Raw genomic sequence first — 20,405 nt, 5'->3', positions numbered from 1 at the left:
TACCATACGCGTTTCGTCAGCACAACGTCATCAGGAGACACTACAAATCCATTTTTTTCTATCAAACACCCCTTTTAAAGATTGTTTTCAGTGGAGGCAGCAGCTTTTTCATATTCATTTAGATGCCACACAAGCATTGCACAGAACCAGCGTCAGCATTTTCATACCCTGTGCGCATGCCTATGTGAAGGCTATATATTAAAAAAAAATTAAAATGCCTTTGAAATTCTAATACCATTTCAAAGATGAATAGTAAACTGGTGTACATTTACCTGCACTCCCTCAACTGATGTGTTCTCAAGTACTAAGTGTTAACAGATTTCTGCAAGCCAAATTATTGTGTGCCCACAACTACTGTGAAAAATAGAATGTGTGTGTTGGCTGCACCTATCATAACCCAATCAAAAACTCAAACTTCACCACAGTGCATGAACAATACAATATTTTATAAAATGTGCATGTTAAATGGTGAAATTTCAGGGACTGGGTTAACACATAATTAATTTAAGGATATTTCCTTTCACTTTATGGTTTGGTGAAACTTTGTGTCAGGTCCTTATAGGGTATTGGTGAGACAGGAAGTAAAATATTAAGGGCAGGTGTAGCGCCACCCCCGCAAGGGCCACTGTAATATACGGGTCTTCTGTCCCACACCAGTGATGACTCACCCTCCCCAGGATCTCAGTAACACGAAAACACCGTTTAAACTTTTAGCTGGGCTTTATTAGAACTAGCAAAAAGCCCTGAAAAGAGATAAACTGATTAACAGAATACAAATATTAAGTGCAATAATATACTACAACTTCTCAGTAAAGGAAAACAGGAATTGTGTTCATTCACTTTAACCGCCAGTGGGAGGCCCTGCCTGAAATGCACTGAACAAGTGGTGAACAAACTGTACAACACAATACAAAGAATAACGTTCAATAATTTCCCAAAAGTGATATTACTGACTATAAGATCCTACCTAAGTCTTGTAGGTTCTAGCTAACCACTGGCCAGTGGCAATTCTATTCACACAAACACACACACAGAGTCTGCCAGCGTTGGGGCCCTTTAAATCCTGTGTTTGAGTACTCAGACTTTTGTGAAGTAAATTTGTAATCCACAGAATGGAAAGGGGTATCTTCACAAAGTGTCACAAAGATTAACAGATGTGGAGATCCACCTTCAGATAAAGCTGCATTAACAGTAAATAGGACCTAGAAGCTAGATCCACATACACAAGGATGGCAGAAGATCTCTCACCATTAGATGCACTTGATATATCTTCCTTCCAGCAATTGGTAGATTGATTGCTGTCTCAGTTGACTGGATGGTGATGTGAGCAACACAGGCCACAGAAACCTCCAAACAGGATAATGATGATGATTGCTGCAGCACTGAAACTGGTCTCTAGATTTCTTTGCACTGTTAGCACATCTTCAGTAATCAGGCAGAATAACACACTGCAAACTCCCCTCTCAAGTGTGTACCTTCCTTATGAGAGTCACAGGCTCTGCCAGTGTTCAAGAGATAAACACATGGGATCCTTTCTTCTGTCTGCCTGCCACCATGCCAGTCTGTCTCTCCTCCTGTGTCCTTCTCCCCCAATCACAGCTCTCCTGAGTAGCTATCCAATCCTGTCTTTCATTGTTTTTGTTTTTAGGGGTGGGCTTCTTTCTTAGCTACAGCAGGACCCAATCAGCTTAGCCAGAAATGCAATGCAATGTTTCAGAGAGCAATATTCTGCATATATTACAGAGGCAATACTAAGCCTGTGCTACACAGGTATAGCTAAATTTAAAGTCAAAGCATAACTAAATCCACTATGGATCCCTGGAACTGTTGCCATATGCAGTGCATTCCTTTACATTATAGCAAACTTGTCCCCTAGTGTCCCTTCTTCCAGCAATGCAACATTTGCACTTCTCATTTCTCTGTCCATGAACACTGACATCTTCTCCCATTCTTCTTCTGGACCTTGAATCTTCTCTTTATGGCCATTAGGCAGCCACTTATGATGTAGCCTCTGCACATACATGGTGATGTAACATTGTCTCTGCCCCAGTTTTATTCACAACAGCTTACAGATCCCATACCCACAAAAGATATCAACACAGCGGAGTTGATTTACTAAGACTAGAGAGTTCAAAATCTGAAGCAGCTGTGCATGGTAGCCAATTCCTGGAGGCTGACTGGTTTCTATAGAGAGCTGCACCACATTTTGCACATTACAGTTTTAGTAACCCCCCCCCAGTGTCTATAGCAGTGATGGCAAACCTTGGTACCACAGAGGTTTTGGAACTACATTTTCCATGATGCTCAACTACACTGCAAGAGCATTACTGTATGTGAAATTTAGCTCCAAAACATCTGAAGTGCCAAGGTTCTCCATCACTGGTCTATAGGTTAAAACAGTTTTTGCATGGTCTTCCTAAGTTTCAATATCCTCTCAACCCCCCCCCCCCCCATCCAAAAATATACCTCTCCTTTTCCCCATCCTTTCTCTTTCCTAATTATATTTGATGATCCATTCAGTTCTCAACTCTCCTGTTTGCATAAATGTTGTAGATCAGATGAAAGTTACTTATTTCCCCTTTGTGTTACCCCTTTTTGGCATCTGTATCCCGTTTTGATAGCTTAATAAAAATTTACTTAAAACAAAAAATAAAAGAAAAAACATATTGAGAGCATAAAACAGACCTAATATTAGTAGCAAACAAACAAACAAAAAATAGATAGCAGGTGAAATTTTTGGTAACATTTTCTTCTACAACATCCTGGGCTTTATAGCAAGAAATTCTACCAAGAAACTGTACTTGAAATGCATTTGTTTTAATTAATTATTTTAGTTCTACTTCAATGTGCATCTAAATCCAAAACTTTACTTTGTTTAATTTTGGATGCGGTTTGGAAGAGCCATAACCCTTGTTTGTTTTATTGCTATCTGTGTCCCTACTGGGGAGATTCACCCTGGGATAAAAAGTAATGAGAAATAGTGTCTAAAGCCCCGTACACACGATCAGACTTTCCTACAACAAAACCATGGAATTTTGTTCGAAGGGTGTTGGCTCAAACTTGTCTTGCATACACACGGTCACACAAATGTTGGCCAAAAATCAAGAACGTAGTGACGTACAAGATGAACGACGAGCCAATAAAAAGGAAATTCAATAGTCATGTGATATCTCCATTACGAACGCTAGTTTTACAAGAACGAGTTCTTCCGGCTCGTCCTTGATTCCAAGAATGCGTGTTTGCACTTTGGACTTTTGTCCACACGATAGGAAAGTCCGACAACACACATTTGTTGGCAGAAAATTTCAGAACATGCTAGCCAACATTTGTTGGCTGAAAGTCCGACAATACTTGTCCGATGGAGCGTACACACAGTCAGACTTTCCACCAACAAGCTCACATCCAACATTTCCCATTGGAAAATCCAATCATGTGTACATGGCATAAGAGGGGGGTTCCCCTTCCAACACAACAGAAAGTAAGATTTCCTCTTGTGTTGAATGGGCAGAAAGCGTTGGGAATTTTTTGCAGTGGGACACAGATGGCAAAAAAGGCCTGTCAGGGGTTATATCCATTCCTTACTCAATCCATAGTGAAAAAACAAAAAACAAAAAAAACAACGTTTTGGCTTTAGGTACACTTTGGGACCAGTGATTGCTTCACAGAGAGCCAGAATGGGGATCTGTCAATGTAAAAAAACAGATCCCCATTCTGACAGGGGAGTTGACAGAGATCGTCTGTTCCTAGTGATTAGGAATAGCGATCTCTCTCTACTCTCAGTCAGTCCCCCCCCCCCCCCCACAATTATAAAGTGCCACTCTAAGGAACATTTAACCCCTTGATCGCCCCCTAGTGTTAACCCCTTCCCTGCCAGTGACATTTATACAGTGATCAGTGGCTACTTTTAGCACTGATTGCTGTATAAATGTCAATTTTCCCAAAAAGTGTCAAAAGCATCCGATCTGTCCGCCACAATGTAGCAGTCCCGCTAAAAATCACTGATCACCACCAATACCAGTAAAAAATTGTAAAAAAAATAAAAATGCCATAAATATATACCATGCCACCAAAAGAAAGCTATATTTGTATGAAAAAAAGGACATACGTTTTGTTTGTGTAGAATGTCGTATGACCACGCAAATGTCAGTTAAAGCAAAGCAGTGCTGTATCGCAAAAAATGGCCTGGTCATTAAGGGGGTAAATCCTTCCAGGGCTGAACTGGTTAAAGTACTTTGCTTTTTTCCAATGCTTTAGGCTCGGTTCACATATGCGAATCAATTAAGCCGGTTCACACATGTCCGGGGTGGCCACAGTCTGTTTCTAAAAAGGGTCCCTTAGTGATTTTGGGTTCGGTTTAGGTGCAAATTCAAGTAAAAAATTAGCATCTGAATCGCACCTGAACCAGTGAACAAAACCGCACCGGACTCCAGACTGCAAACCGCAGCCGGACATGTGTGAACCTAGCCTTACAGATAAAGAACAACAAAGACATCTGCATAAAAAAACATTTTGGTTAAAATAGGTAGGAGTCCACTAAGCATCCTATTATAAACTTTTTGACCAGAAAGTGAGCAATAACAGTGGATAAAGTCCAAGTTTCTCAGGATGTGCACAGTATTAGAAGGGAGATAAAGATGAGGGAAAAGAAAAATCTGAAAACAGGTATAGACTGAGTCAAACAATACTCGAAAAGAAAGACAAGAGTAATGTCCAGTCATTGAAGACATCAGTGGCATTATGTTTGTTCAGGGTAACAATGAAAGGTCAGACTTAATAAGATTCCACATGGAATCAAAGAGACTAAGGGAGTAATGGAGTTTGGCGGATAAGGGTTCCATCCATTGAATCTCTCTAATACGGGGAAGGAGGTCTCTTGGTGACAGTGGCAAAGTTCCCTTTCAGTAAAAATCTTGAGGCAGTCATGATATGAGCTATAAGTTGGATAATTGTGGAGGATACACCTGTTAAGGGTGCAGAGGGTCTGGAGATGTCGGTATCCCTGAGTTGTGCATTGCAAGCCTTCACTGTATACCAAAATGGTACAATTTTGTGACAGGTCCAGAAGCAGTGGTATAAAGTGGCCACTGCTTCTCCGCATCTCCAGCACAGGTTGTAGGTGGAGGAGTAGATCATATGGAGATGTTCTGACACCAACATAAGATACATTTAAAGGAGGTAGACGAAATGGAAAAATTAACCGCAACTCCAATCCATTAGCCCAAGTACACACGGTCAGAGATTTTGGCAACCAAGTCAGTCGGATTTTGCCCGTCGGATTTAGTCCGACGGATTGTGTCTGAAACTGTTGCATACACATGGTCGGGCCAAGTTGGCGAAAAATCCGATCTTTCAGAACGTGATGACGTAATTTCGTTACGATGGGACTACATTCAGGCTAGTAGCCAATAGCTTTGATGTAGGAATTTGATCTGAGCATGCGTGGCACTTGGTCCGATCAAAATGCTATACACATGATCGGATTAGATTCGACCGGCCCAGTTGGTCGGGAAATATTTCCAACATGTTGGAAAATTGGGTCGGACGGAGATTCGGACGGAATCAGTCCGATGCATACCACACACAGTCGGATTATCTGACGACACTGTCCGATAAGACGCATTCCGACAGATTCTCCGACCATGTGTACAGGGCTTAAGAATAACTTATTGGCACATGTAGGAAAACAAAAAAACAGATGCATTTCAGCTGGAGAGCCTTGGTCACTGGAGTTCTTTTGGTATAGTGAGCACATGGAATTGGGAAATGTTTTAACCTATAGACACACAGGAGAATTCAATAAAGCACTCTAACACATTTCTGGCACTATGGCCATTTAAAGTGGCCTGTGCCAGATTAAAAAAATCCCTGCTGCCCTATTTAGGTAACTTTAGTGACGCGTGCTACAGATTCAGGTAGTTATTAAAGTTATTGTAAACCTTCAAATGTTCTAAAATAAAAAAAACAAACATGCCTATACTTACCTGTTCTATGCAATAATTTTACACAGAGCAGCCCTGATCCTCTTTTTCTGGGGTCCGGCGCTCCAAGCCCCTCCTCTTCGCCAGGTGCCCCCACAGAAAGTCGCTTCTCATGGGGGGCACTCTTGCAGGCTCACTCCTGAGTCTCGCTGCTGCATCCATTGACACAGATAATGGAATTAACCCCCGCTCCAGTGTCACAGCTTTTGATTGACAGCAGTGGGAGACTATGGCCATCAGAGTACCTGAGTACCTGTCACCAGGCCATCAGAGTACTCAAGTACTTGTCACCAGGCCATCAGAGTACTCAAGTACCTGTCACCAACCCATCAGAGTACCAGAGTACCTATTTGCAGCCCATGCCTCATAGAATATATGTTGGGGTGTTTGCTTTTCAAAATTGTGTCATTTTGTGGGTAATTTCACTGTCCTGGTGCTCCAGGACCTTCAAAAATGTGATAGGTAGGAATGAAATGAGATGTGTCATTTATGCTCCTAGAACGCCTGAACGTACTACTTCAATGTTCAGCCTCTATATGTGGCCAGGCTGTGTAAAAGTCCTACACATGTGGTATCTACTTTGGAGGAGTAACAGAATGTGTTTTGGGGTGTAATTTTTGCTATATACATGCTATGTGTTAGAGAAATCTTATAAATTGACAACTTTATGTAAAAAAAAAATGCGTTTTCATTTTTTTCCACATTTTGCAAAAACTTCTGGAAAAAAATGAACTGTTTAAAAGACTCATTATGCCTCACAAATTATATTTTGGGGTGTTAGCTTTCCAAAATGGGGTAATTTTTTGGGCAATTCCATTGTCCTGGTACTCCAGGGCCTTCAAAAGTGTAATAGGTGGTTGAGAAAGGAGATGTGTCATTTTTGCTCGTAGAACGCCTGAAAGTGCCACTTCAATGTTGGTGCTCTGTATGTGGCCAGGCTGTGTAAAAGTCTCACACATTTGGTATCGCCGTACTCAGGAAGAGTAGCAGAATGTATTTCCGGGTGTAATTTGTTGTATGCATATGCTGTGTGTGAGAAATAACCTGATAATATAACAATTTTGTAAAAAAAATCAAAAAAAATCTTCATTTTGCAAAGAATTGTGGGAAAAAACTCACCATGCTACTTACTTAATACCTTGGAATGTCTACTTTCTAAAAAGGGGTCATTTGGGGGGTATTTGTACTTTCCTGACTTGTTAGTGTCTCAAGAAATGAGTTAAGCCGCGTACACACGTGGCGGACTGTCTGGCCAACTTAGTCCGTCAGACAATCCGACGGACAGTCCGTCATACTTTAGAATGAACGGACTTGCCCACACACGGCACTTTTTGAGCGGACTAATACGGCGGACTAAGTCCGCCATACTATCCGCCCTACTTTTGAAATGAACAGACTCGCCCACACACGTGGAGGAAAGTCCGCTCATTTCGAGCGCGTCTCCAGGTAGGCGGGGCCCGCAAAGGAGACGTCGCTGACCCCGCCGCCTGGTATGGACTTAAAGGGGAACCCCAGCGACGAAAAAAATCGGCGTGGGGGTCCCCCCCAAGTCCACAACAGACCCTTGTCCGAGCACGCTACCCGGCCGGCCAGGAAAGGAGGGGCGAGCGCCCCCCCTCCTAAGCCGTACCAGGCCGCGTGCCCTCAACATGGGGGGTGCCTTGGGGAAGGGGGGGCCGCACGGCCCCCCCACCCCAAGGCACCTTGTCCCCATGTTGATGAGGACAAGGGCCTCTTCCCGACAACCCTGGCCGTTGGTTGTCGGGGTCTGCGGGCGGGGGGCTTATCGGAATCCGGGAGCCCCCTTTAATAAGGGGGCCCCCGGATACCGGCCCCCCACCCTATTCCAGCCTCTTCTCCCGACTTTGGGGGTCTTTTCCCCCTCTTCGGTTCTTCTGCCGGGCCACCGCGCCTTCATATAGCTCTTTTACAGGTGGTGGCCCGGTCTTCTGTCGCCGCCGTCGTCGCCGTCGCCGCCGCCTTCCATTCTTCTTCTTCTTCTTCTTCTTCTTCTCCAGGAGATGTTGCCTCGACGATCTCTCTGGCCGGAATGCCAGGGACGCGCTCCGCTGCCACTTATATAGGGACAATGGGGCGGTGTCACATGGCTTTATATCACATGGGTTGGTCACATGGTGACCCCGCCCCCTTACGATGTCATAGTCCCCATGTGACATCAACCCATGTGACCAACCCATGTGACATAAAGCCATGTGACACCGCCCCATTGTCCCTATATAAGTGGCAGCGGAGCGCGTCCCTGGCATTCCGGCCGGAGAGATCGTCGAGGCAACATCTCCTGGAGAAGAAGAAGAAGAAGAAGAAGAATAATAATAAGAAGAAGAAGAACGGAAGGCGGCGGCGGCGGTGACGGCGGCGACAGAAGACCGGGCCACCGCCTGTAAAAGAGCTATAAGAAGGCGCGGTGGCCCGGCAGAAGAACCGAAGAGGGGGACAAGACCCCCGAAGTCGGGAGAAGAGGCCGGCGGTGAGGAAGAAAGCCGGACTCCTCCGCTAGCAAAAGAGCTACAAGAAGGCACCCCCCCATGTTGAGGGCACGCGGCCTGGTACGGCTCAGGAGGGGGGGCGCTCGCTCGTCCCCCCTTTCCTGGCCGGCCGGGTAGTGTGCTCGGACAAGGGTCTGTTGTGGACTTGGGGGGGACCCCCACGCCGATATTTTTCGGCGTTGGGGTTCCCCTTTAAGTCCATACCAGGCGGCGGGGCCAGCGACGTCTCCGTCGTGGGCCCCGCCTACCTGGATACCCGCTCGAAATGAGCGGACTTTTCTCCGGGCGGGAAAAGTCCGCTCATTTCAAAAGTACGGCGGACTGGCACACACACGGGCGGATTGTCCGCCGAAATGCGAGTCCAGAGGACAGTATTTCCAACATTCCGAAATACTTAGGCCGCGTACACACGAGAGGATTGTCCGTCCAACTAAGTCCGTCAGACAATCCGACAGACAGTTCGTCCTACTTTCGAATGAACGGACTTGACCACACACGATGAACAGACAGTCCGCCGAAAGCTTGCGCGATGACGTGTACAGCACGTACGACGGGACTAGAAATACGACGTCCAATACACTGCAATGCAACCTTTCGCCGTGTAAATCCTTTCTGAGCATGCGCCATACTTAGTCCGTCGAACTAGCCTACTCACGAGCGGATTGTCCGCTGAAACGTGTTTCAGCGGACAATATTACGGAAATTCTGAAAGACTTAGTCCGCCAGACTGTCCGCTGAAAAAGTCTGCTGAAGCCCACACACGAGCGGACTGTCCGCTGAAACACGTTTCAGCGGACTAAGTTGGACGGACAATCCTCTCGTGTGTACGCGGCCTTAGTCCGCCAGACTGCACACTGAAAAAGTCCGCTGAAGCCCACACACGAGCGGACTGTCCGCTGAAATGTGTTTCGGCGGACTAAGTAGGCCAGACAGTCCGCCCGTGTGTACGCGGCTTTACACCTGATGTACTGAAGGCCTGATCAGAAGTGATCAATTTTCAGTGATTGGCACCATAGGTTGTAGACTCTATAACTTTTTACAAAGACCAAATAATATATACTAATGTGGGTTATTTTTACCAAAGATAGGTAGCAGTATAAATTTTGGCCAAAATGTATGAAGAAAAATTACTAATTAGCAAAATTTTATCACAGAAACAAAGAAAAAGGCATTATAGTACAAAAAAAAAAAAAAACCCACTAAAAGAAATCTCTATTTGTGTGGAAAAAAGGACGCAAGTTTCATATAGGTACAGTGTTGTATGACTGAGTAATTGTCATTCAAACTGTGAGAGCACTGAAAGCTGAAAATTGGTCTGGTCAGGGAGTGCATTGTATTGAGGTGGTTAAATAGCCCATCTGGCCCCAACAGAAATTGAGTGTGTTTGTGTATGCAAATTCTTGCACGTCTGTTGGCGGTTCTGCGTGAAATACCATATGCATGCCCATATCTACGCACCAGACATCTCACAGGGATTCCCCGACAGGCTTGCCCACAATTGTGGTGCTCTCCAAAAGTTGACTGTTTGTCAGAGAGCATTTGGCAGATGGTGAGGAGGTGTTGTATCGCCTCCTCACTGCCTGATTTAACCCCAAGATCTCTGCACTAGGGTACCGCAACCGAATGCTTTGAATGTGGTTTCCGGGCACTTGCAGAATGACTGCATTTAGTAGAATGGGCCGTGTTTGGCAGGCGCTATGTCAGGGGGTATAATTCTTGCTGCAGCCATGAAGTAAAGCATCTTTCACATGTGTGCACCCTTGGCCTCTGCCTCTGCAGCTAAAGAGAGTAGAGGTCGGAAGGGGGGGCTCAACCACAGGGTTTTACCTCTCCTCAACCATTAAAATAGGAATAAACTCCTATGTATGAGTTTTACCTATAGATAGGCCTATAGTAAGGCATACCTGTAGGTATAGTAAATATCTTGTGCAGCATTTAGGAGGTATTTACTTTAGATGCAGATGGTGATGTCACTGACGCATTGCACTCTGAAGGAATGGCATACCCGTGCTGTTCCTTCAGAGCCATGCCGCAAACGACGACTCCATCGCTGGCTCGGCCATTCATATTCCCGAAGCCCACAAACTCAGAAAGAAGACTGAGGGAAGATGGAAGCACCTTCAGCGGTGGAGGTCTTTATTTTCAGGTAAGTCTGTCATAATGTGCTAGTATGCAAAGTAGTATGTACCTGGGGTGGTCCTTAAGTGGTTAAAGTACACTTTCACGCTTTTAACATGATTGCATAATTGAAGTGAATATTCAAAAAATGTCTTGCATGAGGATTTTCAACTTTTTGGTAAATCAGCCGTATTATGTTGATATCTGTTTAGTGAATGGAATCCAGGCTTGTAAAACAAAAGCACTACCCACATATCCACCATGCTGCTCAGATATTGCTCTTTAATTCCTCACCCCTAAATTTCTTACTTAAAAATCTGATTCCATTGAAGAAATACAACTGTCTAACACAAAGAATTTTCGACAAAGAAAAGCTGACAGTTGTGCTTCAAAGCAAAGTTGACGGTACAGCTCCCTGAAGTCATAATCTTTTTAATATGGCTCTATAAAACGAATTTATATATGAAACAAAAGAGTGATCTGCATGCTGTTTAATCTAGTTCATAATCTAGCATAATATAACTTTAAAAGCTTATTAAAAAGTTATTTTTTATCATTAAATTGTTTTTGTAATAAGAAAAAAAAAACATATATTTTGTGATACATATTTGTGTTTTTTTGTTGTCTATTGTATGACATTTTGCCCCGAGAGAGCAATGAGTTTTCAATAGTCGGAAAACCAGTCAGCAGTTTGAGGACATCAAGCTGTATATTTTTTAAGAATCTTAGAGCAACATCATTTTTACCTCCCTCTGGGGATATAAATATGTCTTTTATTGTTATACGCAGGGCTATCTTCAAATATTTTTTTTCTTCTTTAATAAAACAAAACGTGGTTCTCTTTCCGTCTTTAACTACAAATCCTAATTCACATTTAGCGTCCTAGACTTTAGAGGCAGAGGTGAAATTGTCCGTATAGATAGACTCTTATATTTTGACCTTTCAATGACTTCTCTGAATCAGACTGAAACTTGGTGGCTGCTTTTTTTTTATTTTTTATTTTTATTTTTTTAAAGAAGATAATGATTTTATTTATTTTTTTAATTTATTATACTTTTTTTTTAACATCTTTATCTCTTTTTTTTATCCCTCCATTCTTATGTACTTTTGCAAAGCAGAATGCAGTGTTTATAAGTAAATTGTATTTCTTTTTTATTGATTTTAATGTAACTTTTTTTTTACATTTTTACAGGTTTATGCACGTTTTTAAATAAACTGTAACATTTAGTTCTTCTATCCATAGCAATTTCTTTCACAGCATTCTAGGCTTTCTAATAACAAAACTCAGCACTTGCATCTGCTGACTGCTCATTTCTAATTGAAAACCATATGGCATTGTATACTCTGATCCAGTTTGTCTTTTAAATCTTGAGCAAAATCTTTAGAGTTTTCTTTACCTTTAATTGTAGATGAAAATAAAGAGATTTTGGTGAATTTTCCTCATTTTGGTGAAATGCATTGGAAACAATGGGAAAGGCACACTAAGGTGGTTTTGAAGGGAGAAATAGGCTTTAAAAATTACATTTAAAGCCCTTCAGCAAACCAGAAATTCAACTTTGTTAACAAAATCATTCATCTATTAATATCTCTTTAGCTGTCATTTTGTTCCTTTTTCCTTATATGTCGCCAGTCTGTAAATCCTCCACTTCTGGCTGTAAGACACTAAAAGTGGTACCGCGCATTGGGGTAGATTTACTAAAGCTGGAGCAGTTTCAATCTTCAGCTTGTTCAATTAAGCTTTGGCAATAAAATCTGGAAGCTCATTGGTTCCTCTGCAGAAGTGAGCCTGATTTTGCACCCTTCAACTTTAGTAAATAAACCCCCCATGTCTGTTGATCTGCAAAGAACAATACAGGCTCAATGCAAGGACACATTAAAAAAAAACAACATTGTTTCTAGTTCACACCATAACGCTGCATTGAGGTACACTGCATAAAAATTCAACTAAAAATTCAACGGAAGGCTACAGAATGTTTATGGAGATGACATCATTGAAAAAGGCAAGCAACGGCAACATATTGCACCTGTCAATGTATCATCTCTGTAAACATTCTGTAGCCTTCTATGAATGTCCGAGAGTCTGCACCCCTCCTTCCTCAAGAACTTAAAGCGGTTGTATAGTCATTTTAATAAGTTTAACCTACAGGTAAGCCTATAATAAGGCTTACCTGTAGGTAAAAAAATATCTCCTAAACCTGTACGGTTTAGGAGATATTACCCTCGCAATGCGCCGCTGCAGTCAGTCATGCGCACAGGGGATTCTCACTGAAAGTCTGGCAGACGCCGGACCCTGACGGAAAGAAATCTCCCATGCGCATGCGCGGGAGTGGCCGGAGCCGCGATACACGGAAGACACGTCGAGGGAACATGTCAGCTCCCTCGGCGTGGATCGGTGAGATGTCGGGGCCCTCGTTCTAAGGTAAGTATTTCATATTGAGTTAATATGCGGTGCATACTAGCTTATTATGCCTTTTCCTTTGCAGGTCAAAAAAGAAAAAAAAAACATACTCCCGCTTTAATGACAGCACATTGCTTCTGCATGGAATCCATTATTTACCTGCAGGGAGAAAGAAGAAGAGTTACTATACTCGACCCATATGTAAACGACTTATGTAAGTTAATTAAAAATTATTGTAATTTGCATTACGATATATACAGTGTATATATATATATATATATATATATATATATATATATATATATATATATATATATATATATATATATATATATATATATATACTGTATATATATATATAAATATATACACATATATGTTTATTTATTCTGTAATGCGTCCCATTTATCATGAGACTTTTGGAATCTATTTATAAAACGGTGAATGTGGCTTCTGCCAAACATTTATTGGTGGGAAATCAATAATTGTCATTTAAGACACATGAAGCTGGAAGATTCAGCTGCAGAGAATGTTTTGCTGAACCCTGGATTCACTGCTTAAAGCGGGAGTCCGCCGTTTTTTTTTTTTTTTAAAGCCAGCAGCTACAAATACTGCAGCTGCTGACTTTTAAAATAATGACACTTACCCGCCTAGCGCGCCCGCGATGTCAGCACCCAAAGCCGATCTCTCGATCGTCTCTTGGGTGCTGCCGCCGCCATCTTGGGTATGGGAATCAGGAAGTGGAGCCTTGCGGCTTCATTTCCCGGTTCCCTACTGCGCATGCGCGAGTCGCGCTGCGCAATAAGGATGGTCCCCGCTGTCTCTGGGATCCGTGTGTTTCCCAGCAGACAGAGGGGGACCTTCAGAAAGGGGCGTAGATTCTGCGGAAAGGGGCGTACCTTCTGCAGACATCTATGCCGGAAGTGGGTGCAGATACCTGTACTGTACAGGTACCTGCCCCCCCCTCCCCCCTGAAAGGTGCCAATTGTAGCACCGGAGGGTTCCAATGAGCGTAAGCTCCTCTTTAGGGTGGACCTCCACTTTAATGTGATAAAGATTCTAGTACTTAACACTGTGAAGTTATTTACAAACAAAGCAAAGTCGTTGTTTTCAATTTTGGGCATTTTTTTTTTAATACAAAACACACATAAATAATTAAGAGACAAAATTAGAAAACAGCTGTTTAAATATTAATGGTTTAGAAAAGACATAAAAAAATGAAAAAAATCTGGAGGAAGGAGAGGAAGGAGTAATTTAGGGATGATTAGGGTTAACTAGGAACACATTTATTTAGAAAAAAAAAATTAGGCAGGGTTGTTGTACCATCATCCATATCAGTGGTCTACAAACTTCAGTCTGCGAGCCCCTTTTGGCCCAAGGACGGTACAAGTTTTACCCGTCCCTCAGCTGATGTCCCTTCCTCCCAGCCCCCCTTCCTCCTAGCCCCCCCTTCCTCCCAGGGTAAGGTGGGACTCTGACGGGTTCACTGATGTAAAAGGGGACACTGATGAAAGGGCATACTCTAATAGGAACCCTGATGTAAGTGGGGACTCTGACGGGGACCCTCATGTAAGGGGGGACTCTGATAGGGACCCTGATTTAAGTGAATACTCTGAAGTGGATCCTGATGTAAAGAGGGCCTTTGATGGGGACCCTGATGTAAAGTGGAACTCTGATAGGCACACTGATATAAGGGGAGACTTATGGACAGTGATTTATAGAGGGAAGGTGATGGGGTCCCTAATGTAAGGGGGGCATCTGATGGGGACACTGATGTAAGGGAGGACTCTTGTGAGGACCAGGATCTCAGGTGGGATTCTGCCAAGGACACTGATGTAAAGATAGACTTTGCCTTGTTTTACTTAAATTGTTCCTCTTTTTTTCTTTTGCATCATATCATGCTGATTACAAAAGTAATCTAAGCAAAACCTATTTGTTAATTTAAATAATATTTGTTCATTTGTAAAACTGCTTTTATTTCTGCCCACAAGCATTTGTAAAATGTATCAAGTGGCCCTTGTCTACCGCCAGATGGATAACTCTGATTTATTTCATGAAGAATGCAACAGAAGCAGCTGGATCATAAGTGGACAGGAACACTACAAAATATCAGGTGGACAGGAACACTCAAAACTATTGGGTAGACAGGAACAAAGTTGGGACCTAATAACAGGGAGATCTTACTGTTAGGGCTCAAAGCTTTGGACGATTCTGAAGATCCTTGGTGTGCTGGAGACTAGGGGTGCAATGGATCAAAAAACTCAGGGATCAGATCGTTCCTCGGATCAGAGTCACGGAGCGGATCATTTTTCGGATCAGCAAATAATTGAATTTGCAAAAACCTGTGAAAATGCCACCATCATATAGTCCCCACTGTAATATCCATGTCATCTCCCCCACTGTAATATCCACGTCATCTCCCCCAATGTAATATTGGCTGAGCATGGATGGGTATGGCTGGGTATCGCAGAGTATGGCTGAGTATTACCGAGTATTGGCAGGGTATTGCAGAGTATTGGCAGGGTATGGAAGAGTATTGGCAGAGTATTGGCAAGGTATTGGCAGGGTAAGTATTGGCAGAGTATTGGCAGGGTATTAGCAGGGTAAGTATTGGCAGAGTATTGGCAGGGTATTGGCGAGTATTGGTAGGGTAAGTAATGGCATTGTGAGTATTGGCAGAGTATTGGCAGGGTATTGGCAGGGTAAGTATTGGCAGGGTAATGGCAGAGTATTGGCAGAGTATTGCCAGGGTATTGCAGAGTTTTGGCAGGGTATTGCAGAGTATTGGCAGGGTATTGGCAGGGTATTGCAGAGTATTGGCAGGGTATTGCAGAGTATTGGCAGGGTAAGTATTGGCAGGGTGAGTATTGGCAAAGTATTGGTTGGGTATTGGCAGGGTAAGTATTGGCAGAGTATTGGCAGAATATTGGCAGTGTATTGGCAGGGTATTGCAGAGTATTGGCAGGGAATTGCAGGGATGGCTGTGACTGCACTTGTCACAGAGCAGCGCTGTGGGCTTCACAGATCCAGCCCACATCGCTGCTGCCATCTGATTTCTCCCCTCCACTGTACAGATCAGTGCAGAGAGGGGAGAGAGGAACCGTCGTCATCATGACGCCGGTTTGTTTACAGGTGATCGCTCCATCATTTGACGGAGCGATCACATTGTAAACGCCGACGGGTGCACCAATATGGCCGCCGCTCCTGAACTAGGCGGAAGCCGTGGCCTTTCCTAAGGACCGAGACCACGGATCGCGGCTTGTGCCAATCTGAGCGGGGTGACCCGTTTGGATCACGGATCAGTGCCGATCCGTTGCACCCCTACTGGAGACATACCTTTCTCTTTGAATGTCTTTGGTTTCCAGCCAGGGATTTTCAGGAATGTGTGTGTTGGGAATATTGTGTTGAACATAATGCATTAAAACACACATTACACAACAAATTGGTATAAGTGCATTGCGGTGCATAACCATTCATTGTTATTCATATCCCTGTTCCTTTAACCACTTCAGCCCCGGCCAAATAAACAGCCTAAGGACCAGAGGTCTTTTTACAATTTCGCACTGCGCTGCTTTAACTGGTAATTGCGCGGTCATGCAATATTGCACCCAAACGAAATTTGCGTCCTTTTCTTCCCACAAATAGAGCTTTCTTTTGATGGTATTTGATTGCCTCTGCGATTTTTATTTTTTGCGATATAAATGAAAATTTTTTTTGAAAAAAAAATATATTTTCTTCTTTTTGTTATAACAAAAATCAAATAAACTAAATTTTAGTCATACATTGAGGGCAAAATGTATTCAGCCACATGTCTTAAGTAAAAAAAAATGTCAATAAGCGTATATCTGTTGGTTTGCGCAAAAGTTATAGCGTCTACAAACTAGAGTACATTTTCTGGAATTTACACAGCTTTTAATTTATGACTGCCTATCTCATTTCTTGAGGTGCTAAAATGGCAGGGCAGTACAAACCCCCCCCCCCAAATGACCCCATTTTGGAAAGTAGACACCCCAAGGAAATTGCTGAGGGGTATGTTGAGCCCATTGAATATTTTTTTTTTTTGTCCTAAGGGATTGAATAATGACAAAAAAAATAATTTTTTTTTACAAAAAGTTGTCACTAAATGATATATTGCTCACACATGCCATAGTTATATGTGGAATTGCACCCCAAAATATATTCCGCTACTTCTCCCGAGTATGGGGATATCACATGTGTGGGACTTTTTGGGAGTCTAGTCACGCACGGCACCCCGAAAACCAATCACCACCTTCAGGATTTCTAAGGGTGCAAATTTTTGATTTCACTCCTCACTACCTATCACAGTTTCGAAGGCCATAAAATGCCAAAATAGCACAAAACCCCCCCCAAATTACCCCATTTTGGAAAGTAGACACCCCAAGCTATTTACTGAGAGGCATGTTGCGTCCATGGAATATATTATATTTTGCCACAAGTTGCGGGAATATTACAAACTTTTTTTTTTTGCACAAAGTTGTCACTAAATGATATATTGCTCACACATGCCATAGTTATATGTGGAACTGCACTCCAAAATATATTCCGCTACTTCTCCCGAGTATGGGGATACCACATGTGTGGGACTTTTTGGGAGTCTAGTCGCGCACGGCACCCCGAAAACCAATCACCACCTTCAGGATTTCTAAGGGTGCAAATTTTTGATTTCATTCCTCACTACCTATCACATTTCCAACAATAGCACAAACCCCCCCAAATGACCCCATTTTGGAAAGTAGACACCCAAAGCTATTTACTGAGAGGCATGTTGAGTCCATGGAATATTTTATATTTTGCCACAAGTTGCGGGAATATTACAAACTTTTTTTTTTTGCACAAAGTTGTCACTAAATGATATATCGCTCACACATGCTATAGGCAAATTTTTGATTTCACTCCTCACTACCTATTACAGTTTCGAAAATAGCACAAACCCCCCCCCCCCCCCCCAAATGACCCCATTTTGGAAAGTAGACACCCAAAGCTATTTACTGAGAGGCATGTTGAGTCCATGGAATATTTTATATTTTGCCACAAGTTGCGGGAATATTACAAACTTTTTTTTTTTGCACAAAGTTGTCACTAAATGATATATTGCTCACACATGCTATAGGCATATGTGAAATAAACCCAAAAATACATTCTGCTGCTTCTCCTGAGTACAGGGATACCAAATGTGTGGGACTTTTTGGGAGCCTAGCCGCGTACGGGACCCCGAAATCCAAGCACCGCCTTCCGGATTTCTAAGGGCATACATTTTTTATTTTACTCCTCACTACCTATCACTACCTATCACAGTTTTGAAGGCCATAAAATGCCAAGATGGCACAAAACCCCCCCAAATGACCCCATTTTGGAAAGTAGACACCCCAAACTATTTGCTGAGGGGCATGTTGAGACCATTGAATATTTTTTTTTTGGTTCCAAGGGATTGAATAATGACAAAAAATAAAAATATTTTTTTTTTTACAAAAAGTCACTAAATTATATATTGCTCACACATGCCATGGTTATATGTGGAATTGCACCCCAAAATACATTTTGCTGCTTCTCCTGAGTATGGGAATACCACATGTGTGGGACTTTCAGGGAGCCTAGCTGCGTACGGGGCCCCAAAAACCAATCACCACCTTCTAGATTTCTATGGGCGCAAATTTTTGATTTCACTCCTCACTACCTATTACAGTTTCGAAGGCCATAAAATGCAAAAATAGCACAAAACCCCCCCAAATTACCCCATTTTGGAAAGTAGACACCCCAAGCTATTTGCTGAGAGTCATGTTGGCTGAACGAAAAAAAAGAGATTGATCGGAGGGTATGCCCACCATTAGAATACCTCCCTTTATCCACCCACTTCTAATGATGGACATACATGCACTAATTATATATGCCGAAGCATGGGGGCATCCTCCCGCAAAAAAGTTATGCCACATACACACGGTCAAACTTTTCCAAGGGCAAGCCCTCCGTCGGAATTTCGACCGTATGTACGCGGCATTAGGAGCAAAATCGTTCCTCCACCCCTTATGCCCCCATGCTTCGGCATATATGCTCTTTTTTTTAAACTGTAGTGGTGAAATCACCTCCTACAGCGTTGGAGTCGCGGCTTTATGTATCGTGGGAGCAAACGCTGTTGCTGTCAAGATAAATAAATCCACGCTGCAACTGAATGGCGTACCTGCTAAGCAAATTATGGTTAACGTTAAAACAAAGTAACATTACAGTATAACAGTAAAACCTTACCATACCATACCTGCAAAGCAAATGCCAAAAGAAAACAGTAAAAAATAAAACATTTTTTAACACAACCTGTGCCTAAAATATATATATGCCGAAGCATGGGGGCATCCTCCCGCAAAAAAGTTATGCCGCGTACATACGTTCAAACTTTTCCACGGGCAAGCCCTTCGTCGGAATTTTGACCGTATGTTGCTGTCAAGATAAATAAATCCACGCTGCAGCTGAATGGCGTACCTGAAAACAAGAAAAATGGTTAACAATAAAACACAGTAAACAGTAAAGTATAAAAAATTAGAGAGAAGAGAGAGAGAGAGAGAGAGAGAACAATAAAACGACAACTATTTTTGGTTTTTATATTTTATATTTTTTTTGGTTTTTTTATTTAACTTTTTTTTTTATACACTTTTTTTTAACTGTAAACTGTAACAACTGTAACATTTCGGGTCTCTCAAAATGCGATGGCATCTTGGGAGACTCTGTGTTAGTGTGCCTAGCCTGTGAAATGCTGTACCCTACGCTAATACTTCACTAGTGTGTGGTAGCGTTCAAAACACTCACCAAGGCAAAAACCAGGATTGCCAGGACAGCGTGGACAATAACAATGGGTGTCACGCCTATATCCGCGCTTGGTACAGACACAACATCTTTTTTGGGGGGCTCGTTGGGTAGGGGTACTCGGGATTACATAAGAATAATGCCTCTCATGCAGCCGGCTTACTGCATTTGGTTGGGAATGGTAAGGTGCAGAACCGTCTGGATACAGAAGCTCTGTGACAACCTCTCTCTGGAAGAAAATAAAGGTTAAAGTCCCGCCTGAAGTTTTGTATAGCACAAAAGCATTCAGCAAAGCCAATTGAAATAAGTAAGCAGACACTTTTTTGTACCAGCATCTGGCCTTACGGGAAACTAGATACGGCGCCAACAACTGGTCATTGAGGTCCACCCCTCCCATATTTTTGTTATATTCATGGACACAGAGGGGTTTCTCCACAATACCAGTCACCGTAGGAATTTGGACCGTCGTGTCTGCATGAAGGGAGGAAAGAAAGAAAACATTCTTATTAACCCTCCACTTCATAGCGAGCAAATTATTACACCGATAGCAGGCTCTCTCCCCCAGCCTAAGACGGGAATCTACAAGCCGCT

Source organism: Lithobates pipiens, unplaced genomic scaffold, assembly GCF_037356315.1.
Source record: "Lithobates pipiens isolate NorthernLeopardFrog02 unplaced genomic scaffold, aLitPip1_a1.2 Scaffold_13, whole genome shotgun sequence".
Lineage (NCBI taxonomy): Eukaryota > Metazoa > Chordata > Amphibia > Anura > Ranidae > Lithobates > Lithobates pipiens.
This window is presented reverse-complemented; position numbering follows the sequence as displayed.